The 20,158-nt window shown below is 40.1% G+C and overlaps 2 pseudogenes; one reads left to right on the top strand and one right to left on the bottom strand.

Moving 5' to 3' along the window:
* Positions 1 to 350: 350 nt before the first annotated feature.
* On the bottom strand, positions 351 to 11,528 carry LOC122342029 (annotated as a pseudogene).
* A 142-nt stretch (positions 11,529 to 11,670) lies between these two features.
* Positions 11,671 to 20,158, top strand: part of LOC122341375 — a 10,706-nt pseudogene continuing 2,218 nt past the window's right edge.

The raw sequence follows: 20,158 nt of genomic DNA on the forward strand, positions 1-20,158 counted from the left end.
TCTACAGTGAATTCTCGGCGCAGGATCAATCTTCACGTGACGTTTGCAACACAAAAGGAATAATAATGCTTAAATACAGACTACGGATCACAGCGATCGATTAGGAAAAATTATTATTTGCCACTTAATCGAGACCTCATTGCCTTTCCTGCTATGCGCGTTTTAGATTAGCGAAAAGAAAAAGAGGAAACAAAACAAGGTATGTGTGCTTAACGAAACATTACGTGACCTAAATCAGCAACTCCATTATGGTTTCTTTACTGGCTACAGCAGAATTAATCAGCAATAAACGAAGCAAGCAGTTTCTTTGTGGAATGAAAATATAACACGATGTGAAGCGGGCCGGGAAAGAAATCAAAGCAGGCAGATAATTCAGAAATACGTACTTACGTCATAATGATCGCATGCTTCTGTCATTAGCCAACCCTACGAACGGTTTATTAATTAGCAGTACACCCAAAAATGAAAATTTTCCATGAAAATTGATTTTAGTTTTCAATAAGAAAAGCTTATGCCGTGTATATCTTAAAAAAAAAAAAAAAAAAATTAGCGAATAACTACTTGACTTCTGCCAGTTTAAGCGAACCATCTCATGGCTTCTGAAGATTGGGAAAACACTGCATAACTTGTCCCATTTGCAGCTATAATGCACTTTGTTATACATGTAAAAGAGTAATTGTGCTATCCGACATCTTAAAGACGATACATACTTGTTTCGAGCTTGAAAGTTTTCATTTTCGGGTGATCTGTTGCTTTAAGAAAACTAATTATGTTCAGGCACAGTCTGCCTCAAAAGCATGTATGCCGCTCGTTGCGGTTTGTGTGTGTGTGTGTGTGTGTGTGTGTGTGCTTTTGGCATCTAGCTGAGAAGCCAGGCTTTGCTAAGGCTGGACTACTGAATGGCGTTGTTTTGTCCAATAAGCAGCTGGTGAATCTTGCCTGAACGCACCCTCCCTCCCGATCAAGATCCCTGAGCTTCAGCTTTCATTCCCCTTCGGAGCAAGTCAGAAGCCAAACCGTGACAGTTAAGAGGGTTGATTTCACATTAACTCTTTCAAATCCTCTTTCACAGAGCTGGAGGAAGCGGGGTCGCTCCAGATCTTAAACCGTCACGCGTCTTTGGTTCTAACAGCAGGTAGTTCCCACAAACAGACATGGATGAGTTCCCCAGTAACCCTCCCGTAGATTTGACCTGCAGATGAGAATGATGTGTTCAAACAAACGACCCGAGCTGCTTTTAGTCTAGTGTACCATCACTGGGGTGGTTCTTCTCACCTAATAGTTGGTTCCCATGTCGGCAGGGGCGGTGTCTACACACCGTAGCAGGCTGAAAGTCTCTCCTTCAGCAGCGGTGGAAACTGCTCAGAGAACTGCTGCCAGTTATCCTCACCAACCTGGTCCTTGAAGCCGTGCAAAATCTAGACAAGAAGAAGTGGACAAATTCTGTTGAGGCACAGCAGACGATGCTTCCATCTTGGCCGACTGTAAACCTATCAACTCAAAGTTGTTACAGGAGAAAAGTTACTACCTTGTAGAACATGTCCCTCAGATCGTCTTTTGGATTCACCCAGGAGGCCACAGCGTCGCAGAAAAGATGAAGTCCTGCATCCAAAAAAAAAAAAAAAAAAAAAAAAAGCTGCATTAAAGCCAAACTGTAACCTTTAGCCCAACAACTTAACTAAATGTTTTATTTCAGATTTTATGGTAGTTGTCACACACAAAAAAAAACAACTCACTATTATTTAAAAGTAATAAATTATGTTAACTATAATTTTGGCATTAAGTACATAGACTATATAATTGTATATTTTCTGTAGTCTCTATTGTTTTTTTTTTTTTTTTTTTGTGTATATTGCTATAGGAATATGGAACCTTTAACCCAAAAACATGATTTATTATTTATATTTAATACATTAGGGAAGCATGTAAAATACTGTATAGTAACGTACAATTTTATATTATGCATTTTATATTGCTTTTGTTTCACGTAGATAGTAAAACAGTTATTCAACTTATTTTTAAACTAGAAATTCAATGAAGCTTAAAAACGTATAAATTAGCCTTAAATTTTTTTGTGATTTTATTGCAATGATTGAGTCCATAGATCCTACTGTATACACTAAATGTATTCAATTAAATAAACCTCACTACTCATCTCTTGAATTGTATAACAGATAAGGTCTTGAATGAATTCCCTGTATCCTCTCACCTGTACGACTCCTCCAGGATTTACCCCAATCATTACGCAAATGCCCCTGAAGGCAGAGTCTTTCTCTTCATTGTCCCGAATGTTTCTAAGTGACGTGCACCTATGTTGAAAAAACAAAAAGCTGCTTATTTCAGAAGTTTAGTAGATGTCGTAGTTTAAATTGCATGAGCCAATTTACACATTAAGAGGAATGCAAAGGTTGCAACATCTCACCAAGGCCGAATGAACTGTGGCAACATCGGGCAACTTCCTGTGGGCACACATATCCCAGCCGACCAATTGTAATGGCTGTTTCACAATGAGAGGGGGAAGTGTTTTAAAGCATTTAAAAATGACCTGCAGTCAAAGCTACAGAAACCAGAACACCGCTTTCCACAGATAATTCAGGTTTCTGTTAGGAGTTCATCATATGTTAAGTGCCTGCAATGCATTATTCTTGCTGTGTGCATTTACCAGTGTTCTCGAGCAGAGTTTTGGGTGTATTCGGTCTGTTGATGATCTCCACAAGGCTATTAAGAACCAAGGCCACAAACGGCTGCATCTCCGTACCTGAAAAAATAAAAAAGTTCAATGTCAAACAGCTGAATTTACACAGGTCATATATTAGATATGCAAATAACTACGCTGTAATAAATGTGTAATATATTACTCATCAATTCACCCATCTGTATGGCGATCTCTCCGATGGCCCACGTGGCATTGTTGCACACGGATATGAACTCCGGGTTGAGATTGAGGCCCAGGACAGGCAGGAACTCGGCTAGAGAGTGTAAACGGACACCAATGACAAACTGACCAGCACAACACACACAGAAGCAACAGCTAGCATGAGAAAGCAGCTCTTCATGTGTCAGGCTTCACTCAGTATGAGTCAAAGAGCACAGCTCACCGATGCAGGGCTTGACGTGAAGGAAACAGGCCTTAGTCAGGTCTCCCAGCAGAGCAAACGAACTCTGACGCACTTCTGGCATGGTGTCCTTTAATTAGAGCACAAATAAAGCTTTTAGGATTTCTTCATACGACAGTGAGATTTTCTGCATCATTTTTTATATGCATACATACCTGCATGCACTGGAAGATCAGGGTCATGATGTTGCTGCGGGTGACCAGCTGCTCTACATGAGCCCCCGAGGCCTTCGGCCAGACCGCTGAGCAGATCAAGGGCCACGATCATGAAGTCTTTATCAGGGGCCTCGTACTGGTCAGGGTGCTGGTTATACATCTGCAACAAGAACAGAAAGAAAACATCAAGACCAGGAGCAAACCAAAAGCACACACTGTGGCTGTTCTTTCTCCACGGACCATGGCTTGAGCGAGGTTCTTCTGGACCAGGGTGACACATCGCTGGTAAACTGGCTCACAGTAGGGCAGGAAGCCCCGCTCTGTAGTGCTGTGGCCACTGAAGACAGGCACTAAAACAAGAAAATAAAATTTAATTCTTGAGACATTTCAGTTTTAAAACAAAAAAAACAACATGAAAACAATTTTACCTCCAACAAAGGGAACAGATCCTTGTCTTCATCTTTTAATTCATTCCATTTCTGAATAAGAGGGGGCATGAGCTTTTGGATGTATTCCTGTTAAACAAAACAGGAAGAATTAATTATGACTATATGAATTTTTTCCTCTTGTAGCAGCCGTGATCGAAGGCGCAGTGATCTTACTGGCTGGTTAAGATGATGCCCGACAGAGTCAGCAAGGGTCCCGATGGCGTCGTACAGGATCAACAGGTTCTTGTGCTGGTACTTGCTGAAGGCAAACACCAGTGTGTCCAGAATGAAGCTCAAGTAGGGAACCAGCTCTGTACAGGCCTCCTCTTCCAGAGTTGCAAACGCACTGATGAAGGAAAAAAACCCCAAGTATTAGCTCAACATGATGATGCGTCTCTAGAAACTCCATCCACACGGAAAAGAAAAGACTGAAAAGCATATGGTTTAGCTGGTTTGCGTTTAAGTGGGCTTTATAGCTGGTAAAAAGTTAGACAACCAGATTTGGAGCAACCATTAAAACCACTGTGATTAACCAGCTAAATCACATTAACTTTTTTTCCCCATTTATTTAGTCGTTATATTAGCATTCAAATAATACTACACTATCAATATTATAAATTAGCTTTTACTTCATTTTAAAACAAAGTTATTTTTAAAATTTACTTGTTTTAGTTACTGTAGTAAAAATAAAAAAGTAGAAACTTTGTGAAAGCAATTTAAGCTGTCATTTAATAATTACAGTTACAACCCATTCCAATTAACAAATCATTTTAAATATCTTTAGTCAACAATACCACTCAGAGATATATAAATATTGACATTCACTAGTTAAAAGCCACAAAAGACATGTTCAGACTTAAGATGTTTGTAAGACTTAAGATGTTCAGACTGTAAGTTGTGTGTCTGGAGCTGTATTTTCTGTACCTGCAGGCGGCCTCCTGAACCCTCTTGTTGCTGTCGAGGATGCGTTTGAGCAGCTCGGTCATGAGGGGTTTGAGGTAGGAGTCTGGCGGCTGGCTGACCACCCAGTGTGCGTAGCGGCTCAGAGTCCAACAGGCGATGGAGCGCACTAGCGCTTTCTTATCACAGAGACACTGGATCAGGTGAGGGATCAACTCCGGCAGGTACAGAACCATATCCTGCATGCAGCCTGAGGACGAGAGAGAGAGAGGAGCTCAGAAAAGTCGTTTTCCATACATTTTTGCAGGATACACACATTGATGCTCAAAAGTCAGTAATATTTAAAAAGAACAGTCACTTAAAAGTATCCTTACTGAATAAATGCATTTAATGTTTTTTAAAATATTCCCATTCCAAAATACTTATTCACTGTCAGTTCTCACAAAAATATATATATATATATTTTCAAAAAAATATATATATATATATATATAAGTTTGAGCAGCAAAATGGCCTGTCTGAGCGATTTCTGAAGGATCACGTGACACTGAAGTCTGAAGTAATGATGATGAAAATTCAGCAGCGCCACATGAACAAATACATTTTAAAATCTAAAAGTAATTATTATAATAAATCATTTTACAACATTACTTAATTTTTGTATGCATGGAATATAAGGGTGGAAAGCATATCAAAGATATGATGATGTAACTAGTTATAAAACAATACACTAAACTGCTATTTTGATTTGACTAAGAAAATCCAAATGATATTGACACCCTTTAAAGAGATTTACAATGAGAATTTTATGGGAAAAAATTTTTCAAAAAAAAAATCTAAATCAGTAAAATCTTTCAAATTTTACATGTGATTTTAATTGTATTGCAAACAAAATTAAGCTAAAGTTAAGCTAAAATTGCAAAAATTACCAAATATTAGAATATTTTAATAAATTATAGTAAACAACTAAGTGAGTTCACTTCATAAGTTTTCTGAATACATTAAAAGTTGAACAGACCAATAAAATGTTTACTACAGTTAAAAACATGAATTATTACTGCAGTGTCTTAAATTGTAGGCAGTACACAGAACACAGTGCAGTGGGCTGCATTCTGGCACTCAACTCAGAACAAAGCCCAGATTTAGTGCAAACAAGGTTCAGCATTCATTGTCTTATACCTTCAGCGATGGCTCCCAGCACCAGGATGCGGACTCTTTAACCACCCAGTCCGGGTGAAACAGCAGCTCCTTCAGCACTGGAAGCAGGTGGGGCAGCAACTCGTCCCAAACACGTTTGCCAAGACATCAAGGGCAGCCGCGAACACACCTACCTACGGAGGAAAGGCACCACGTAGTACACGGGGTGAGACCATTCACTCAGCGCCAATGTAACTTTGGTGCATTTAAAGCTTGTTGCAGATCAGACAGTATGAGTAGATAAATATCACTGACATTCATGAAATTGAGTGTAATCATCTCCACAAAAAACAAGCACGCGAGCAACCTGCTTACAAAAACAGCAGCATGAGGTCAGCTCCTTCTACACTTACGCAGATTCCAGTCGGACAGACTGTCGTCATCGTCGTCATCGTCCTCTTCACTCTCCTCCCCTTCCTCGCCCTCATTGCCCTCGTGCCGAAGGGTGACGGTGCGAGACTTGTGAAAGCGCGGCTTTATGTCCTGCTCGTTGTCCGGCACGGCCTCGTCTTCCTCCACGTCACCCTACACAGGAAGCAGAAGGTCAGTGCGAGGAAACAACTGCCAATTCTGGACTGCAGTGATTGAGACGAGGCCTTGGGTCAGACAGTATGAATACTTGAAAATCACTGAGGAAATCAGGGATAACGTTCTCTTCACGCCGAGGACCGGCTGCTTCAGAGGCGCTTGTGAAGACAAGTAACTAACCTTTAACAAAATGATGTCGATCTCAGAGTACTTCATGCCGTTCACCAGAACAGGAACCAGTCTACGAGAGAGATTAATAAAGACAGGAGGTCAAAACTGGACAGCGGGATCTCTGAAGATATAGACAGTTGAGCAATGCATGAAAATTTCGAAAGGCAACAGGCAGGAAAATACTGTGCAACAGAAGAAATGCGACAAATGAGAATCTTCTAATTATGTTAAATTATCTAAAAAGAAAAAAAAATTCTAAATGCTTAAAAGGAATGGTTTTAGCAAACAAATTACAAGAAATTGTAAATTCAAAACAGGAAAAGGGCTTTTAAATGAGTTATGTTTTGTATAATTTAAAAAAATTTGTTTAAATGTGCCAAACAATTGAGATTCTGATGCATGGACCTAACATCTGTCCCCGTTCGCCACAGTTCAGGATGGTTGCTAATGAAGGGCTTGAGACTGTGCTTGAGACACTTATGAGAAGAGGGGAAGGGTCGCTTACTGTGCAAGATGTCCAGACAGGACGTCCTTACAGATGGGCTGCTCGGCCAGCGTTAGCCAGAACTCACAGGCCTCCAGAGCCACGTTCTCATCGGGGTCCTGCGAGCGCTGCAGCATGTACTGCACAAACAAACAGTCAACCCCATCAGCATCTCTGACTGCTCAAGATCCACATCAACTCTGGGTCTTCAGCGTCTCACCTCAACGATACTGCGCATGTGAGGGATGAGCCGGTCCACGCGCACCTCCAGCAGCATGACCAGAGCCCTGCACACGTTCTTGCGCACCTCCGAGTCCTCATCTGCGGCCAGCGCAAATAGACTCTGGAATAACAGTACAAGAGGGGAGGAAAAAAAAGAAAGAAATTAACAATGAAGTTACTGTAATGGTTTCTCACTGGGATTTTTGCCATCTGAACCAGGAACATTGGTGTTCTACTTTACCAGCACCAGTGATATACTATAGACATGGTACGGCAGCAAAGTTTCTTAATTATTACGCATGAATGGAAAAAAAGATACTAAAACTCAATTTGAGCATGATGGTAATGGTCTAACCAGATTCAATGATCTATGCTAATCTACAGCTAAAAGGGCTAGGAGATCAGATGAATGGTTTTAAAAAGGGTACAAAAAAATTATTTATAAATATGAGTGGCATGTTCCTTAAAGGCATTCAATAAATTTGGCAGTTTTAGTTGTAAAAATAGGCAAGATTTCTATTGCAATAGCATTCAATAAAATGTAATTCAATATAATCAAATTTTAATTGTTAAAGATAATTTTCAACATTTTCAGGGTCTGCTTCGTGGTATTATTGCAGTCCAAAAATCCTAAAGTCTGTGTTTTTCTCCCAAATTCATGGAGAAAATCCCCTGTCAAATTATCAAGTATTTATTTAACAAACATTGAAGTTTTTTGGTAATTTAATAATTAAAGTTTGTGGTAAACGTTATATACAAACTTTTGTACGCAAATAAGAGTTTCCAATTTTTGATAAAAAGGATATTTTTAATGGTTTATTATCAGTATATTAATAGACCGAGCGATGACAGACATTGTGTTTAAAAATGACAAACATGCGACTCCTCTCTTGACCAGGACGTTCTCAGGTTCATAATATCACAGAACACACTGCTTGATATTTGAACAAATGAGTTTTGAGACTCATTTTAATTAAATCCATGACATTCAATCTGCAGGTACCTCAATAAAGGTGTCGATGTTGTCCATCAGGGCTTGCGCTCTTCCAATGATAAACTGGTTCACACAGGCAATAGCATGAGACCTAAACACACACATATGAACATCCTTAAGATTCCCAGAACAGCGACACAGAGGGTTTGTACACATTTTTACCAATAACTTTCCATGACCTGTCCACCCACCCTCTCCTAGACTGACCTTATCTTAGGACTGCAGTGTTTGAAGAACTGCAGGAACTTGGGAATCATGATGTTGAGGGGTCGGTTGAGAGCGTCACTGTCCAGGAGCTCAGACGAGTCCTCGCAGATCTTCTGTAAAGCTCCAAACGAGCCCTGCGTGTGAACGAGAACCAACTAAGATCTCAGGAACATCTCCAGATCTGATACACAACACATCGCGGCCACTTTAACGGCGTCTTCAATCGTTTCCAACCACATTTGAGTGTGAAAATGTGCGCAAAACAAAAGGGGAAAAGTATAAAACGGTGAGAGGATGAAGAAAGATATGAAGAAGCACCGCGCTGACCTCACAGGTGTTGTAGTCCTCTGAACTGAGCATGTTGCACAGCTGAGGAAGTAACTCCGGCCATGTCTGCAGCTCTCCTTTGGTGGAGATCGTTGTGATGAGGATACCTGAACAGACAAGAATCAGCATAAATGATTTATTTGCTGCCATTTATAGCCTACCTGAACTTTGTGCAAGCTATTTGTTATTTACGATCAGGCATATAGCAAAGAGTTCTGTTCTACGTTGTATTTTGTTGTCGTTTAAATTAAGCAATTGGGGCAGATTGCTGCTCATCTGAAAGTCAAAGAAAAATGCACATGGCGATTTAGTTACTCAAGAAGAAACGCAATTATTCAACATCACTATATAAATTCTTCTGAGGTCAATTCCAGCTTATTTCTCTTTTTTTTTTTTTTTTTATAATTACATCAATATTGTTTGTGTGCAGGTGACTGCATACGAGTTCAGATACGAGAAACAGCACCTCCCTTTAGCTTCATACAGATTACATAATTAGATAATATTTGAATTCATTCATTTAAAAGTAGACATTAAGCTTTCATAAATGGGAAAGACTGTACATTGCTTGTATATGGATTACATGATCACATAATAGTTTGATTTCTTTAATTTGTGTAGTCACACGTCGATTAAAATGTGAGAAAATGCTGTGATTTCTAGCTAATGACATTCAGTTCATTGGCCTATTCCAGATCAGGCCGAGAAGCTCACCGATAGTGGCGCGGATGAGAGGGGAAGGGTCTCCGATGTTGTTTAAACATTCCTGCTTGATGAAGTGTGCGACTGCAGGGGGGAAGTTCTGATAGTGAACCTTCACGTTGTTCTTCAGTATCAGACCGCTGAGAGATCGGGTGGGCTCATCTGAAGAAAGGAAACAGACAGTTATACAAGCAAATTCATACATGGAGACCGTCGGAAACCCTCATGGAACAACCCACGGGTGTAACAGGATTTAAAAAAAAAAAAAAAAAAAAAAAAAATCACAAACCCAGACACCCACCTTCAGTTTTCAGCCTTGTCAGAACGAAGATGAGATAGTTGTTGAAATCAGGAAATTGATTCAGCTGCTCTAGTTTCTGTAAGTGAAAGAGAGTTAAGACATTACTAATAATGGTCACTGACTGTATATAAATAGTTGCAGTTTAACACTTTGATAAAGACAGGCATTTCATTTATAGCGTGTATAAACTTCTGCTAAACTCATGCCACATTAAAATCAGTTAAAAAGCTTTTGAAAACATGGCGCACAACATTATAAATTTCATAAGGTGATAAAAATCACAATATCAGTATTTCCATTTTGCAAGACTGCTATTTGTATATAAACAGGTTTGACCGCCATCACAAAGCCCTTTAGAACTGTAATGAGGATCAGTAGACGAGGATACCTGCTGCACAGCTCTCTGGGTGGCTGTGTTTGGAGACTGGGAGTCTCTGAGGAGATGCAGGACCTGCTGGAGGCCTTGTTCATCCGGCTGCCACTCCATCCTACGCATCAACCACACAAGACACAAACAATTACATCCTTCCTCCTCGTGTCTTCACCAAACACTTCCTCATATCAAACCATTGCACCACCCATGACTGCGAAATAACCCTCTCCACTTCGCGGTCCAATTCTGCAGAGCAATGTAGTCCACTACTGCTACGGTGTGTAGTATGCCCTGCATTGTTAAGGACACTAGAAGGCACCGATCAACTAACATACAATATCAATACACACGACTGCATAGTCAAAGGCCAGTTTGAAACACGCCCAACATTGTTTGGTTTAATCTCTATATCAGTGATTGAAGATTCATTTCTGTTCACGAAAGGTTAAACCAAACAAATGGAATCACGTTTATCAGCGATGATAAAAGAAATCTAACCCAGACGCACTAATATACGTACTGTCCAAACTTTCTATATATTAAAAAAAAATTATATTTTAAATTAAAGAATTTCCACACACCCTTTGGTCTCAATTTCAGACTGAAGTGATATTTCTTTCATTTCATGTGTTTATTTACATCAAACTTAAATACGTTCTATGTTAACAGAACTCCTTGTTTCTAATAATACAAATATTATTCAAATTAACCGAGTGTGTTGGTTTCACGCTCTATTCAACGCGTTAGTTAACGTTATGTTTTGCGCACTTAAGCATTCGACAGACCGGTATTTTGTGAACTGTAGTTTACGCAATTTAGTAAAATTCTGTATAATGACGAAAAAGTCTATCCAATGTTTGACCAAACTACTGTTCGATATTAAATACAGACCAAGCATGAAAAAGCGAGAAATGCACATGGACATGCCTGCATACCACGCTGAGGCCTTGTCTCTCTCTCTCTCTCTCTCTCCTATGCAACAGTGTGCTTTGAAAAGCTCGGACACGACCCGCGTTAATACGCGATAATAACCTTTATAATAACGCCAGTACAAAAAAATACGAACATTTTGAGCAACTTTACATTCTAAGGCGCCAATTAAAGGCCCCGGATCACCCCAAAACTGCATTAGACGCATACAAGAAGTGACTGTCTATGATATAGCAGGTACACTCGTCCTAATCCATCCTGCTTACTAATATCGTGTTAAACTCTCGCTATGTATTTCAAATGATGTAAACACCACTAACGACGGTAACTAGGTCGTGTTCACTTACACATGCCGCGTGCGGAGGCCTATCGATCAGCTCGTGCAGCGTGGAGCGCGAGCTAGTCTCGAGCAACGGCACTTTCAAACACTTCCGCAGCTCGAGCGCTACAGAGCGGAAGTGACGCTCTTTCGGTCGGCGCGACGCTGTTTCGCACAAACCGAGTGCGCGAGGGATCTCGATATAGAGCGCGAAGTGTATACGTCTGCGCGCGTGTTCGTGCAACGGTTATTTGATATCTGCTGTTTGTGTTTCGTTAAAAAGCTGAAATGCAATAAAACAAAAAAAATATACGTTACACTTGCAGCAAATGAGCACATATGAAAAACCTATGCATTTAGCATTAACAGAGGCAAGAAATAATATCATAAACAGAAAATTAATACAACGTAAATAGATAATAAATGATACAATGACACAATAAAAACGTTTTAATAAAAGAGGAAACGCCGGGTTCGTGACGTCACGGGAACATGGCGGCGCAGGGAGGATATTTCACAATCGTTAAAATCTACTCTGGCTCGTCATCCTGACTTTGAAAACACTTGTGAACAGCGCATGTGTCATTTTCTCCCCCCTATTGGAAGAAGAAACTAGCGTTTTGTTGTGTTTACATTGATCTCACACTCTAAATAGCCTAACTAAGCCCTTTAAATGGCCAAGATTTGCTGTGGGCCCCTGCACACATTTGCACTACTGACTTCTGTACTTCTTATTCTGGTGCACAAGGACAAGAAGGCTTCATTTGCCTTTTCTCCATCGGCAGAATGGCGGCACGGTTCGAACATCTCCTACAGGAGCGCTCCGTTACGAGAGAACATAAGCAGTAGTGGTAATAATGTATCCGCTGATCCCAGGACTCCCTCTAGTTCACTCAGAGATCGGTGTGGAGTAGCTGTGGAGAGCCGCATCGACTGTGCCCGGGATAGAGCTCTGAGCCGGGCTGATTGTTTGGGCAGAGGGTGCTGCTATGTGCCCCTGCCTCAGTCTGGATTAGGAGGACCACCATGGTGTTTCTACCCAGTCCCTTACCCGGGCTACAAGATGGGGCCCCTGTTTCCCTCAGAGAAGGGCCAAAGAGCCACCCTGGCCCGTTCTGCACCCTCATACGTGCCCAGAGATATCCCCACACTGCAGCTAGATGTGATGCCTGAGACTTTGGGTCGTCTTCACCTCACTGTGAGCAATTCATTTAGTTATTTCAATTACCAGTCAAATAAAGATATTGCCGTTTGTGAGAGGAATTAAATACAGTCAGAGGATCTGTCCTCGAATGTCCTGGGAAACAAATGGTTTATTTTAGTATTATTTAATTTGTCTTTAAGGTTGGAATCCATAATATTTTTAGCCAGACTAATCAATCTTAGACTAGTCTGTCTAATAAACCTAATAACAGCACAAAAATATTGTACACCTTATACAACTGCTTAGTTTTTATTGCTTAGAAGTTTTTACTTTTAAATGCATTTTAATATCGGTTTAAATTGTCCAAAAATTGTTGTTAAAATTAACATACTTTATCAACTCTCACCTCAGGGCATTCTCAAAAGAAATTTTTTTTTTCTCATTTATCTTCCACCTTAATTTTTAAAGCACTAAACAACAAGGCCTGGTTTCATAGACAGGGTTTAGCCTAAGAAATGATTAGGCCATAGTTTAATTAGGACATTTAAGGAATTTTTATAAACATGCTTTAGAAAAAAGCATGACTGTTGTGCAACTTTTAGTTGAAACAGCTCAGATTTACAATTAGTCTAGGTCTAGGCCTTGTCTGTGAAACCTGGGGAAAAGACTTAACTGGTTAAACTCGATGGAGGAAGCAAGTAGTCAACACTTGTTGGAGAAAAACACAGAGTGTAGGATGGAAAAATAAGAATATCTTCAGACTATATTTTAATCCAGTTGAATACATAATGCATACTGTTGTAGTCGTGTTCACTACTTATTCCATTCTAAATAACTTCTAGGAGATTTTCTGCTCAGAATAATAAACTCCCAATCTCAATTTATTTTACTAATTTTACTTTAACACAGCTGAAGGATCCAGCATCTCCACGATATGAGGTTCCCTTGTGACGCGTCCAGTCCAGGGCCACAAGGACGTGCAAAACCCCTTCTACGATGTTGACTTCCAACCAGATCCGTTCGGATTCATTGTACGGCGAAAATCCAATGGCCGGGTTCTGTAAGTGTAGATCATTTTTTTGCATGCCAGTTTTCTGCAGTTTTTCTGTGATTCTGACTGACGGTCAGTGACAGCCCACAGAACCGTATGGTAAAAGTGCTGTAATTTGTCACAACCAAATGTCCTTTCGTTTCGATAACGTTGTACGGATGCACTATATTTTTCTTCTTCTAGCCTGAATACTACAATAGGCCCGCTCCTGTTTGCAGATCAGTATCTGCAGCTCTCCACCAGCATGGCTTCCTCCCTGATATCTGGCCTGGGTGAACATTACACCCCAATCACGCTGGATCTCAACTGGAGCTCTGTTTCATTATGGAACAGAGACATGGCGCCACATGTAAGACATCATTTCACATTCTTCTTTATCTCGCCCTTTGTTTACAGTTGTATTTAATGTTTAATATGGGCGTTTGTAGAGAAACGCCAACTTGTACGGCTCCCACCCTTTCTTTTTGGTCCAAGAAGGTGATGGACAGGCACATGAGTCTTTCTGCTCAACAGCAATGCAATGGGTAAAGCGTTTTGTTGTTGTCTTAAATTGCTTATTATGTGGGTCCGCTTTTCAAGACTAAAAGTTTTGACGACATCCCAATTGCAGAAGTGTTTCTGCAGCCTGCTCCAGCATTAACTTGGGTGACCGTCGGAGGAATACTGGACTTCTACATCTTCTTAGGCCCAAGTCCTCAGAGTGTGGTTCAGCAGTACCATGAGGTTATAGGTATTTAACAGTCTACATTATGTGTTATAAGTGTATTTTTCCCACAAGGCAGCTCATATGGTTGTATCTTGTCATTCGAGGTTATCCGATGATGCCACCCTACTGGTCACTGGGCTTCCACCTCTGCCGCTGGGGTTATACGTCCACCAACATAACAAGAACAGTGGTACAGCGCATGCGCCAGGCCAAGATCCCTCTAGTATGTCCCCTGTTGATCAGCATATACCTGTGTTTCTCAACAGGGAGGGGACCATAGCACACTTCCAAGTGGGCCTCTACTTGACTTAAAACTGTGACATGGAAATGCAAGTTCATGTAATCTTAAAAATACATTTATAATGAATATCCACTTCTAGTTAGTTAGGCCAAGTTCTAATATAGTTTTCAGGTAGAAATTGTCAAAATAATCAGAGCTGGGCCTTGAATATTGTTGTGAACAATGGAAGGCCTTTTGAGGCATATAGGCTTGAGTATATACAGTACTATGTGTTGACTATATATATATATATATATATATATATATATATATATATATATATATATATATATATATATATATATACACTATATATATATAAAATAAAGTATTTTTAACTGTAGTATACTATAAGGTCATTCTGTGTCAGTTCAGCCAAATATCAGAATCTTACCCTGCAAAACTATATTGTTGTTCACATTTTTTCTGAAGAAAGACAGATATACATAATAATGAAAGCCATATATTTCAAAGTATAATTTACTCAAAGGTTTTGTCGTTAATCACTCACCCTCATGTTGTTCCAAACCTGTAAGACCTTTGTTCGTCTTCATAGCACAAATTGTTTTTAAAGAAAAACGAGCTTTCTGACCCTGCATAGACAACAACTGACACGTTCAAGGCCCGGAAACGTAGTAAAGGCATTGCTGAATCAGTCCATGTGAAATTAGTGAAACCAGAAAAATCAACTTGAATGGCTGAACCACTGATTTCACCTGGACTATTTTAACAATATCCTTACTACGTTTCTGGGTCTGCGATGACAATCTTAAATTGACTTCTGTAGGACGTACAGTGGAATGACCTTGACTATGCAGACCAAAGAAGAGTCTTTACGTTTGATCCCCAAAGATTCAGAGATTTGCCCCGAATGGTTGAAGAGCTCCATCAGCTGGGCATGAAGTATGTGCTCATTCTGGTATGTGGATATCAGTATCTTTAGTAGAAATGAAGACAAATAAGCAAACAAGTGTTGAATAGCAATGTTTTTGTGTTAGGATCCTGGCATCAGCAGTGTCGAGTCCTCCTGGTTCATATAAACCTTTGATGACGGGCAAAGAGAGGAGTGTTCATCAAAAACTCCACTGGACAGATCCTTATTGGGAAAGTACGTGCCATACATCAAATATATTGTCAATAAAAGTCACGATCGTGTGATTTACAGCGCACTGTAAAAGAAATCTGCAAAATCCATGAAAAACTAGCAGGAATTCTACCGTAAAAATATATGGTAACAACCTTTGTTTTACGGTTTTTAAGTTAAATTTACAGTTAAATACTGTAATTTCATTAACTGATAAAATGTTAATATACCTACCTATTAAAGTACGGAAATCTGTTTGTCCCTTTGAAATACACCGATAACCACCAAAAGCAAGTGGTGATGAGAAAGTCACGTGGATGAACCAAAGCCCACCGCAAGCAGCTTTTTAAATAGCAACATGTATAGAAGGTGCTCAGTGTCGTCTTCACACTCATTAAACTGAAATATGCAATAAACATTCATTTAACAACATTAGATGTAACATACAACCGTAATAAGCTTGACTGAAAAGAAAAACTAAGGGGAAACAAAACAAGAAGAAAAAAAAAACAATTTGATATGCAATGCAGAGAATTCTGGGAATGTCAATTAACGTTTTTCCCTGTAAAATGTACAGGAATTTAGTTTTTACTGTAGTATTTTCACTTTTTTTTCTGTTAAAATCACGGTATTTTTTTCACAGTGCATGTACTTTCCCGTTCTGTTGCATTATTAGTACTTAGAGTATGTGGTGGTCATTGTGGAGTACGGAAGGAGCATAAAGATCTTGCGTCTTTATTTCTAACCAGGTATGGCCGGGTCCAACTGCTTTTCCAGATTTCACCAATCCCACAACACGGGACTGGTGGATGGACTGCATCAGAGTCTTTCACAGCCAGGTACCTGTGGATGGACTCTGGATAGTGAGTATTTACAGATTACATTTTAAATAAAACATAAGGTGTTTTATAAAGGCAGCAAAACATCTATAACTTATAGATAACTTCTACATTTCTTTGAAATTGCGCTCACAGGACATGAATGAGCTCACAAATTTTGTGCAGGGCTCATGGATGGGTGTCCTGACTCCGACTTGGAGAATCCACCTTATACGCCAGGTCAGAATAATAAACTCTTAATGTACTTTTTTTAAAAAAAAAAAATTATTATTGATTTGACGTGACCCGCATGAATGTGTCTGGGTTTACAGATGTGATCGGAGGTCAGTTAAGCTCAGGAACTCTGTGTGCGCCCTCGCAGCAGCATCTGTCCAGTCACTAATGACCTGCACAATCTGTATGGGCTGACCAGAGGCCATCGCCACGCATTGGTCCCGCACAGAAAATGCCCCTTCGGTTCATGACGGCACTAAATGCATCACATGGCATGGGGAAATATCTAAAGCTCATTGGACTTGGTTCGACGTTATTATCAGCGTGGCACTCATTTGTGTTTCAGGGCACTGTTGAAAGTGAAGAGCACTCGGCCAGTTTGTCCTGTCCTTGTCGCTTTTCAGGACTGGGCCATTTCTCTGCGCACTGGACTGGAGGACGTGCGGAGTGACTGGGAGCAGCTTCGCTTTTCAGTACCTGGTGAGAGAGAGTCACAATAACAAACATGTGCTAAAACCATGGATTCCAATAGAATAAAGCCATTTTGCTTAGGGATTGGTTTGAACATTCAATTATGCTAAAAGCAAACAAATGATTTGAGTTCAGTGCGCCCGTATAGAGAAATGATATTGTTCATAATTCAACCTGGCGCCCAGATATGGCAATGGTGTGGAAAGTGTGTGCATTTAATTTCTCAAACAGCGCTGTCTTTTTTTTATTATTCCTAATGCCTGCAAAGCATGTTTGGTCCCTGCTCTTAGCTGTGTTTGCGTGTCTGTGCCAGGTGTGCTCCTGTTTGGACTCTATGGAGTCCCGCTGGTGGGTGCTGATGTCTGTGGGTTTGGTGGAGACACTACTGAAGAGCTGTGTGTGCAGCTGGGAACACAACTTGGAGCCTTTAACCCCTTTATGAGAAACCATAATGACAGACCCAATGCGGTGAGATGTCAGCCAACAATTTAAAGCCATTTATGTAAAAAAAAATAATTCTATGGCGATATTTTAGCGCCAGTGAAAAACAATTATGAGAATAAAGTAATATTTCGGAAATAAAGTTGAAATCATGCAAATAAAGTCAAAATACTATTGTGAATAAAGTAAAATTATTACATAAAGTCAAAATATTACAAGAATAAGGTGTACAAAATACAAAATATTACAAGAATAAGTCTACAAATAATGGTAACATATTTAAAAGAAAATGCAATCATACTGAATTTTATTACATTTAAAACATGTTATTTAAAGATGAATAAAATTGTGAAATTATTAATATAATAATATTGTGAACGATTAGCTATCTTTTAATAACAAAATTGAATTTGTAATATGTGTAATATATTATTAATTTTATTTTATTTCTAATATACCGATTTAGTAACTTTTCGTAGTATCATTATCAATGTTAAAAACGGTTGGTCTGCTTAATAATTTTCTGTATGAATATTTGTGTTTTTAAAATGAGCTTAAATGTAGGTATTTATTTGGAGGACTAATTTCACTGTAATCCTACCTGCATACCTAAAATGTAACTACCTTACTAACTAAGCAGCTAATTAGGAGTTTACAGAGCGAAAGTTAGTTAATGATTGATTGATTAATAGTGAGAATTTGTCCTAAGCTGAAGTGTGACCAAAACATGTTACAGTGTATTTCTTCCCGTATTCTTACCGCCAGCCCCAGGAGCCGTATGTGTTCAGCCAGCAAGCTCAGGATGCCATGAGGACTGCGAGTCAGACTGCGATACCTCTCTGCTGCCCTTCCTCTACACACTGTTTCATCACACACACTCCTCCGGCAGCACCGTGGCCCGTCCTCTCTTCCTTGAGTACACATGCACGCTGGTTTCAGCCTGACAGCTGCCTCTGACTGAGCTTCAGCGATGACCTCTTTACTGAGACCCGCTCGTTCTTTCAGGTTTCCCACTGATCCAGATTGCCAGAGCATCGACGGGCAGTTCCTGTGGGGCAGTTCTCTGCTCATCAGCCCCCGTCCTGAGGAGCGAAGCGCTGGAGGTGACGGCCTATCTTCCCCCGGGACCTGGCTTTACAGCCTGTACGATGTAATCCCTCCTCTTATGCTCTACAGATTAAACCAGCACGGGCCAACAGCATTTATCATTATTGTTTCGTTATTTATTTTTCCCTGAGCTCAATTTAAAAATACCTGTTTTCTTATTAAATGTATCTCAAATTAATTTTAATGTGCTGATTTGCTGCTCCAGGTGCATTTCCTAGCTTATTATGTGACCCTTTAAGACAAATGACTGTGTATATGATTGAATCCTCTGTGGTTTCTCTTATAGGGGAAGCTTATCACAGCAAAGGGCAATACGTTCTGCCCTCTGCTCCTTTAGACACCATTAATGTCTACGTGAGAGAAGGAGCATCATCCTGCAGCAGGTGGAGTAAAGACCAGATGTAACGATATTCTTTCCTTTAGTTTATGCTTTGTGTAGCGCAGTGAATTTCGCCCGCTTCTTGCTTGTTCCTCAGGTTCCTCGTGACTGATCTAATCGCGACATCTCGCGGGAAGACCCTTTCACCCTAGTCGTGGCGCTGTCCGTGTGGGAAACCGATGCAAAGGGGAGCTCTTCTGGGATGACGGGGAAAGTCTGGACACGCTTGAGCATGGAAATTATTCATACGCCCTGTTCTTTGCTGAAGAGGTACAAAATAGGTGAACTTTGGCTTCATAAGTTGACTTGAATGGTGTTTTTGGGGTTTTTTTATATTGTGAATTGCTTCATCGGCCATTAAAATGAGAAAAACACAGCAAGCGTGGTGTTTAGCAGACCTTGACAGGCGGATCACTTTTATAAATATTTGTTGAAAGTGTACTCACCCGAGATGTAGATGAGTTCAAGCCATCACTTGCTCACTAATGGTAGTGAGTGAATGGGTGCCGCCAGAATGAAAGAGCTGATTAAAACATCGCTATGATCCACAAGTGAACTGCTCGGCCAGCTAAAATATGAATCATATCCATAGCATTGCGTTTCTCCTTTCGAAAATATCATTTTATCTACGATCAGTTGTGAACTATACAAAAACTGGAGGAATCAATTCACTCTAGATCATGGACTAGTATGTTGTCCAGAAGTTAAAATGCCTTTCTCCCGATGTGTTCTGATGAAGAAACAAACTCTTCTTGTGTCTTGGAAAAGCCTTTTTTCATTTTTGTGTTTTTTCCCTCATTCAGAATATCGCTTTGAAACCCATCAAACTAAATGCAGAAGAATACACAAAGGTTTCTGGACCCAAGCGCGCATTGATTAAAATGCAAATGTACTCCTATATCTTTGCTTAATTTTTTCCATGTTCCTGCAGCTCCTCACGTGACCAGTAAGCCCAGTGCAACCTAAGCGGATCTCTGGATGGTCTGGACCTGGGGAGGTATGTGCTTTTTGGGGTTCAGACTGCACTCTACAGCCGCGTGGGCCAATGGGCCAAAGCTTCATGGCCCTACTACCCAGACAGCAAGGTAT

Source organism: Puntigrus tetrazona, chromosome 3 (genome assembly GCF_018831695.1).
Source record: "Puntigrus tetrazona isolate hp1 chromosome 3, ASM1883169v1, whole genome shotgun sequence".
NCBI lineage: Eukaryota > Metazoa > Chordata > Actinopteri > Cypriniformes > Cyprinidae > Puntigrus > Puntigrus tetrazona.